Source organism: Rattus norvegicus, chromosome 6, assembly GCF_021556685.1.
Source record: "Rattus norvegicus strain SHRSP/BbbUtx chromosome 6, alternate assembly SHRSP_T2T, whole genome shotgun sequence".
In the NCBI taxonomy this organism is placed as follows: domain Eukaryota; kingdom Metazoa; phylum Chordata; class Mammalia; order Rodentia; family Muridae; genus Rattus; species Rattus norvegicus.
The window spans coordinates 144,107,876-144,116,368 of record NC_141539.1 but is presented as its reverse complement, the minus strand read 5'-3'; positions in this window follow the sequence as shown (position 1 = coordinate 144,116,368).

Sequence of the window (8,493 nt, the reverse complement as noted above, 5' to 3'; positions counted from 1 at the left end):
CACACATATACACATACACACACATATACATATATACACACATACACATACTCAGAGACACACACATACATATATATACATACATACACATACTCACAGACACACACATACATATATATACATACATACACATACCCACAGACACACATATACACATACACACACACACACACACACTCACACACAAACACACACTTGAAGTCTTCAGAAGGGAAAGGGAAGGGCTTTGCCTCCTGGTTTGGTTGAGGACAGTGTCTTCCAGGTCCCACCTGACCTTTCAGAAACCCAGAGGCCATACCCCAAGGTTTTACATTTCCTATTAACCTATGTTCAGAAGGACGACAACACAGAAGAAGAAAGAGACCACCAAGGAAACATGAGGAACTGTGCAGGACTTGAGTGTAACACGTCAATTTCCAGTGCCAACCATACCATCCCACATTCTTACAGAAACCACCAAAGGGAGTGAAGCACGGAGTCTGCATCTTCTGCGTTGATAATGCTGACACGGTTCTAAAACATCTGTGCAAGAGATAGCCTTTGGGATTTTCCAAAACCTGAACTGCTATTTATTCTGCGGTTTTGTTCCCAGTCTACAGAGGAGCGCACAGGAGCTCTGAGATGAAGCTCGGATTCTGCAGTTTTTGGATGGTTTTGTTCCACAGACAGTTGTGAATTAAAATCAGAGACCATGGCAAGGTTTCTGCATTACTCCCGTCTTTTGGAGATGGTGTCCTACAGACTCCCTGATGTCTTTGTACACCTGTGTCCTGAGTTCTACTCTGGAGTCATAACAGCTGTAACCGCAAACAAGCAATAAGAGAAAAACAGAGTCATTCTTCACTGCTCAGAGCACACCAAGGCCCTATTAGAAAGTATCCATGCCCAGAATCTATTCTGAAGGGAGAAGACAGGCAAATTATCCACTGGCTGCCAAAGAGTAGTTTGCTTTGGTTTTGGGGAATGACAAAATTCATTGAAACCTCTGTTGGTGCAGGTCCAGCTCTATGACTAACATAGAGCCTGATTCTTCAAAGAGACGTATATGTGTATTGTATATGATAAATATGTATGTATATGATGCTTATGTGTATGTTTATATGTGTATATGCTTATAACTGTAAGTGGTAGAAGCAAACAGACATGCAGCTAGCCCTTTAATGGGTTTGCATGTATACGTCTTACTACATTTAAATTTATGTGAGTATTCAAGGATCTATCAATAACCTCAGGCCTACATGCTATAGGTGACAAAGCCCTAAGGATCCTTTATTTCAATGGGCCACAGTCTTGGCTGCTTCCTGGAACCACGGGAGTTTAAAAATCAACACTTCTGCCTGGTACCCACTCCTGCAGATTCTGACATTACTCTCTGAAGGGCTGGCAAGATGTTGTACATCCCAAGCTGAGAATCAATTTTATTCAGATTCTAAGGGCTCCTGTTGTAGTCCTGTGGACTTCCACATGAAGTCCATGGAAAACCAGCATGACTCAGTTTCCTATGTGGCCTGCAAAAGCAGCCACAAAGATTAACATGGTCTGTTTACAGTTGATACAGGGAAGACCAAGGTTCTCCCACGTTGATATTTATCCGCGGCATTCTGTGCAGGGTAGGCTGTTTTTGAGCCTCCCTGGTGAGGTGCCAGGGCAGGAGGTTTTGCCAACTGAGTTTCCTTGAGCTAAAGTCGCTGTAGGCAACCATGAACTTTCAGTCATTTGCAGCATCTGAGGCTGGAGAGCTCTCTTCCGTGGCCTGCTCATGTGCAGGACAGCTGGTGTGTGAGTTTTTGCCCTAAAGATTGTTATAGATCAAAACTTGGCTTCTCTGCGCCCCTGTGCTTTGAACAGGCACCTGGTCATCTCTCTGTCAGCCAGTGTGTTTGTGCCGGTGGATTCAGCAGTAGCCTTTCAAACAGCATGAATTACTAGGCACATCAGGCCGGAACAAAGATACAAGATCTACATGTTCCTTTGTAGGCCCTTGTGATGGTTTGCATATGCTTGGCCCAGGGAGTGGCAATATTAGAAGGGGTGGCCTTGTTGGAGGAAGTGTGTCACTGTGGGGGTGGACTTGGAGACCCTCCTGCCTGAGGATGCTCAGTCTGTTCCTGGCTTCCTTTGGGTAAAGATGTAGAGCTCAGCTCCTTCTGCACCATGCCTGCCTGGAGGCTGTGATGCTGCCATGCTCCCACCTTGATGATAACGGGCTGAACCCCTGAACCTGTAAGCCACCTCCAATTAAATGCTGTCCTTTATAAAACTCATGTTGGTCATAGTGTCTGTTCACAGCAGTAAGACCGACCCTAAGACAGCCCTACTGAGTTCCGGTGGCACGTTCCTGGGCCTGGCCTGGCTGGACTCCTGACTCATTTCATGTGTCCCTTGAGCAGCTCATTTCATGTGTCCCTTGAGCTGAATCTTCATGTCCTCCAGGAGGCTGGTGGAAGAGGGTCTTCCTCAAGCCTCGGTGTATTAGTTCTCTATTGCTCTGAAACAGATGGAGCTATTCAAGCCATGCCCGTTTATCTCAGTCCTTACAGGAAGGAATACAGACACAACCCAGCCAGGTCACCTGTGCAGGCTCTGTGAGGACATGTCAAGGCCAGCTGGACTGTGTTCTCACTGAAGACTTCATGAAGGAGAAATAGCTCTCAAGCTTGCTGGGTTGGGGGAACCGTGGGTTGTATGTGGCAGACCTCCTTTCCTGGTGTCTGTGTCTGAGGACCCTGAGTCTAGTGACTGTTGTTACTTAGCTCTTAGGAGACACCCACATGTCCCTGTCATGGGTCCCCCCCAACACATGGCAGCTCACCTCTTCAAATCAACACTGGGACAATTTTCTCTTGCTGAGTAACCTAATCAAGAGAGTACATCTACCTGATAGAGCAGCATCAGTCACCTTTGTCACCTAATGCAACCCAGTCAGGGGAGTCCCATAGCAGTCCTTGGCATCTTCCGTAGCTCAGAGGCAGATCACAAGCTCCATATAGTCAAAGGAATGTATTCAAATGTATTCAAATGTCCGTGAAGGGTGTGACCAGAGACTCCAGGGCTCATATCAGCAACTGTCACAGCCAGCAACTTCCTTTCTGTATTTGACACGGAGCTCAGGATTTCCTCTTTACTGCTTCTAGGCTGGACTGGGCTAGCCCTAAACTTTGCCACTGACCCTAGATGGATCCCTGCTGCCTGTCCTGCTCTGCCCCCTGCAGACGACCTGGAATATGCATTTCTTTGTAGGCATGCAGCATTGATAAGCACATGCACTCTAACCTCCCAGGAAACAGACACTAAGAAAGGATACATGTTTTATCCAGGGTATCAGATTCTGAGTCTGCTCAGCTCTCGTTGCCCTGCTGATAGTCCCACCCACCTATCAGAAAATCAGTGAAGCAGCCTGTGGAAAAAACTCTTTGTAAATTGAAAACCTCTGTGTAAACATTAAGCATTTTGCTTGTCAAAAATCCTGGATTCTTGGTTTTCCAGCAAATATATCCTCCCTTGTGTTTGCCCTTTCAAAAGCCCACATCGAGGCAAAATTCTGTTTACATAGCTCTGTGGCACATTACCAAGTGTCGAATCTTTAAAAATGTTCCCTGGTCAATTCAATGCGCAGCACTCCGAGCGCAAATGCACGGAAAGTAATCAACGAAAAAAATCTTTAATCTCCCTTTGTTCTTTTCTGCTTTCTCTGCACGTTTCCCATTTAGACCTGTGTTTTCTGTGAGTGTGGCGCTGATCTCAAAAGCAGGCTCTTTGCAGATCCCCTTGGTGTCCAAAAATGCAGGGCAAAGCAAGCTTCCTTCCCCCTTCCCCCTAGAGTCCTACTCCCCCCATGCCTGAGCTCAGCACCCTCTCCAACTTTAATCAACAAGGTTGGGTGGGAGCTGAGGCTTCTGGGGATGACTGAAGATGGAGGAGGAGGTTGCTAGGACTCTGGCTCCCTGGGTTCCCAGGTAGCAGCAGGCAAGACCTAAACCTGGTCACAGGTAGGTCTTCCACTTGCTGCATAACCAGCACTATCCTCATGGCCGCTGGCGAACAGCCACTCCGTTGTCACAGCCTAGTATGTACAGATAGGCAGCCATTCCTCCTCCAGTCACTAAGTCCTACCTGGGGGCTCTAATCACAGTGTCTTCATAGGATGTTCTGCACCGTCACGCAAATATGCACTTTCCCAGAGTGGGGCGGTGTGGTCGAGTATCAGGGACCTACTCTAAAAGCCTGATCAGGTCCTGGTTAACTGGGTAATTAACTCAGAACTTCCTGCTTGTCTCCTCCTGATTAAAATGAGAGTTCCACGACTACATACCTCTTCAGTGCCTTCTGAATCACGAAATGAATGAATGTTGCCAAAGGGCTTGGCCTAGACAGCGCTGACCAGCAGGATCTCCTAGAAGTTGTCCTGGTGCACTGTCCAGAGCAGCAGCACCAACCACATGTGTCTCCTAACCACTAAGGTTTTGGGTCTTGCTCTCTGAATGGTTTCTCCTCCAGATCAAAGACAGTCAGGCTGCCGTGTGCCCCTGACGTCAACGAGGCACAGAGCTGACTTTGCTTTCTGGTTGTGGTTTCAGGAACCCGATGCTGGATGCTCGCTGAGAGGGTCACTCTGTGAGGGCAGTAGAAGCTGTGGTAAAGCAGAGAGCTCCCCAGAATCCTCATCCGACTCCCCAGTGTACCCTGGGAAGAGCCGAGCCTCCACAGAGGACAATCACAGCACACAGGCGGCTACTCCTGGGCTGGCTGCCAAGGCATCCGAAACCAAACTTCCCACCAGTGTGGCAATCTGATTTAGAGAAAATAAAGACTCTGTTCACACACCCAAGGGGAATGAGAGTCACCGTGATAGAGTATCACCGCCGTTCCCATTCAAAATGGAACAGCTTCAGGAGTAGAGCTGAGTCGTTGACCGGGGAAGGAGAGGGGAGACGAGAGACCGGAAGATACAGCAGGAGATGCTAGATAGAAACAAAGGATGATCAGAGGGGAACAAAGCCCTCTGCCCGTGCTAATTACACTCCAATCGAGAGTTCTGTCTGCCTTCCCTGAAGACAACCACACTACACATCCAGAGGTTTATAGCGTGTGGCCTTACTCATTAGTAGCCTTTGAACTACAATAACTAATCCTTTCTGCTGGGTAAGCAGAAAGAAAGACAGGTTTTATTCATCACATTATTATTCTTGTGGATGATCCCTCTCCCCCTTCACCCCCATGGAGCAGGCAAGTAGGAGAAACAACTTGCTGGATGGCCAATATTTAATATTTAACTTGCTGACTCCAGGCTCCCCCCGGTCATCCATATACCGACTATAAGCCTCCAGAGGGTCTGATGTATGAATTCTCACCTCAGAATGAACTATGCCATCCAAGATAACAGCCGTCAGCCACATGAGGCTACTTAAATGGCATGTTTGAGAATAACTAGAGACAGTTAAAATGGGAAAATCTATCCCAAGTCACACTGGGCACACAGGGCTAGCCGGGTGTACCTGTAGAGGGCAATGGTGCTGCTCTGGATATCCAAGAAAGTGTTTTCTTTGAGCACAGTAACTTATACCTGAGGAAACAGACCCAAGATCACTCCATTTCCAATCCAGTGGCCGTCACTGAATGTTCTGTATCACTCATAGCTAAAAACGAAAAGTAAAGTTTTCCCGTATACCCAGCGTTGACGTCACTTTGAAAAGCTGTGAGTGTTCCTGGAGCACGGGTGGCATTCTCAGAACTCAGTCACAGTCCAGGGCAGCGGTGTCTTTTGCATTCTGAGGCTGTGCTGTTGCCCATGGGTGATAGAACATGGGGATCTGTGCTCAAGGTGGGGATGGGCGATGCCCTGTTGACAAATGGATTAAATTTAGTCCAATGACAGCTTGCCTCAGGGAGACTCTCAGTCTGCAGAAGGCAGTGGCAAGGGGGAGCCACAGTCAGGGTGCAGGTAACAGAGATGTTAAGCTGCTCACTCTATTGAGGGAGAATGAGCTTGTGGGCTGAACTGCCTGGGTAGAGTCTACACTGAGGGATTATCCTGATGATAGGTTGCTGTTCCCCTCGATCTTCCCAGCGATGACATTCCTTTAGATGGCACAGGGTGGGGGTACTGCTGCTACATTCGAGCTCTGAGTATGATGCCACCACCATTAGAAACCATTATCCTCTTTAATAGGAGCCAGCTGCAGCATGCCCACACAGACTTCTAGAAGCCGCAGGACCAGAACGGAATCATTTAAGCTCCACCTTAAAGACGCAGAAGCTGCCACACAACAATGGGTAAAGGCAGACAGGAAGAGGGAAGGCCTGTGTTCCCATCCTGGCCTGGACCAGGGCCAGCTGTCTGTCCATGTGGCACAGCAAGTCCTTTACAGTGTGTTCTGCCTTTCTACATAAGGACAAGTGTCCCTGAGGTTACATTAATGATGGGTCCTAATTGTTAGGTGTTTCCTGACAGGGTTGGTGTTAAGCATTTATCATGCTTGGCATCTTGGAACGTTACAATGGCCCTGTGATGGGGTCACTGCTGTGAGTCCTTCTCATAGTAATGTCAAAGCAAGGTAATATTGCAAACTCATGCAATGGTGACCTGAGGGGAAGCCAGGTGCTCTGACTACTGCTTCAGGTTTCTGTGAGTCTTCTGGTCCAGTGTACACAATTCATGTGTTTACCTGCCCAGCCCCAGTCATTCCGTCTCCCTGCTCACCTGATGTGGGAGTGAAAGGCACAGGTTCTAGGATGTAAACATCACATGTTACTTACATGTGTGTGTCTATATAAAACCCTCCTGTAGATTCTATAAGGGAGATTGTTTAGCTGCTTGGCACCTGCTGAGAGCTATCAGAAATAAGACCAGGACCAGGTATAGTTGTGTGTACTCCTGTGATTCCAGCACTCAGGATGCAGAAATAGGAGAATCTCAGTGAGTTCCAGGCTGGGTTTTCTACAACTGCAGGACAGCCACGACTAACAAAGAGAGACCCTGTCTCAAACAAACAAACAAAAAACCAAACAAACAAGAAAAGAAAAAAGAAAAAAATGATGATTATGATGATGGGGGTTGGGGAAAGATCAGTTCCCATCACACAAAGATCCCAGGTTGATTGTGCACACCTATGCTATAGCATAGTGCATTGTTTGTCAGAAGCCTAAGACTCCCACATGGGTCTGTTTTGTAAGGCCAGATTCTACCACACTCAGAGTTGCACTTAGAGGTCATGCCATTAGCCTCACTCCTAATGGGCAAAGCAAGAGGGCTATGTTACAAAACTAGGGAATGCTGGGAAGTTGATGTTGCTTAACACCAAAGTCAAATAGGGTTTGCATTTGCAGCATGGCTCCTGGAATCCATGAAGGCAGAGGAGAAGTGCTTGTTTTAAGTCACACAAAATCTGTTGCTGTGAGGTCCCTCAGAATGTATGCCCAGGGAAGCCAAGGTCCTGCTTTGAGTGTTCTCCCAAGGTCAGGCCTCGAGTGGTCCTCAGAGTTCTGCCTACATGTACCTCATTAAGTGGCATTGAAGAGAGTTTCTACTTGCCCAAACTGTCTCTCTCTGCTCCCCACACCCTTTCTGAGGGGGTTCTCAATGTAAGGATTGGGATAGGAATCTCGTTCACGTAACTCACTGGAAGCATGCTTCAGGGACAGGGGTACATACAGACTTGTGAGCTAAATCACAGCTCTGGTTGTATCAGGATATAAGAGATAAGGAATAATTTTTGGTACAGAAATTACTAACTTACCTCAAGGAATGAGCCTGGATTTTATCTGAGTCATGAGGGTGTTGTACCACATAGATAGACTAGAGGGGCTAGCTTCCCATGCTCTCATGCAATTCAGTTATTGGCCAGTGCTCTCTAGATTGCATGGGGGTGGTGGTGGTGATACTACTCATAAGCTAGTGAGGTTGATCTCACTAGGTCAAGGGCAGATCTCTAGAGGAGAGACTGGGTGGCTGACAAGAGCTACAATACCCTCTCCAAACACCTTCTTACTGGCCAACCTCTAGCTGTTAGGAGGTCAGACATGCCTCTGTTGTACCAAAATACCCCAAAAGACCAGCAAGGAGCTGACTCATATAATTTTTCTAGGGTCTCTTTATTCGAATTCCAGCTGGGCCACAATGCCCATCTCTGATGCAGCAGAGCAGGAGGATAAAGCCCCCAGCTCCAAGCAGGACAGGGTTTTATAAGAAATGGTGAGGGAGGTGTGTTTCTAGACTGGCAAGCATCTAATTGGGGGTCTATTGTCCTTTAACATAATTGGCTGGTGCTAGGAGGCAAACCATAAACTCAACTTCTGCTTCCCTCTGCATTGGTGGTTGTTAGGAAGTGAAGTGCTATGGGCAGGCTCGTTAGAGAGAGTAAACTGGAAACTGGTGCTAGATGCAGGTTTTGCTGGGGAATAACCTGGAAACCGGTGCTCGGTGTTGACTTGTTAACTTGAGTTCAACCTTAGGTCAGGTCTCTAAGGAACTCAAGATCTGGCCTCACACATCTG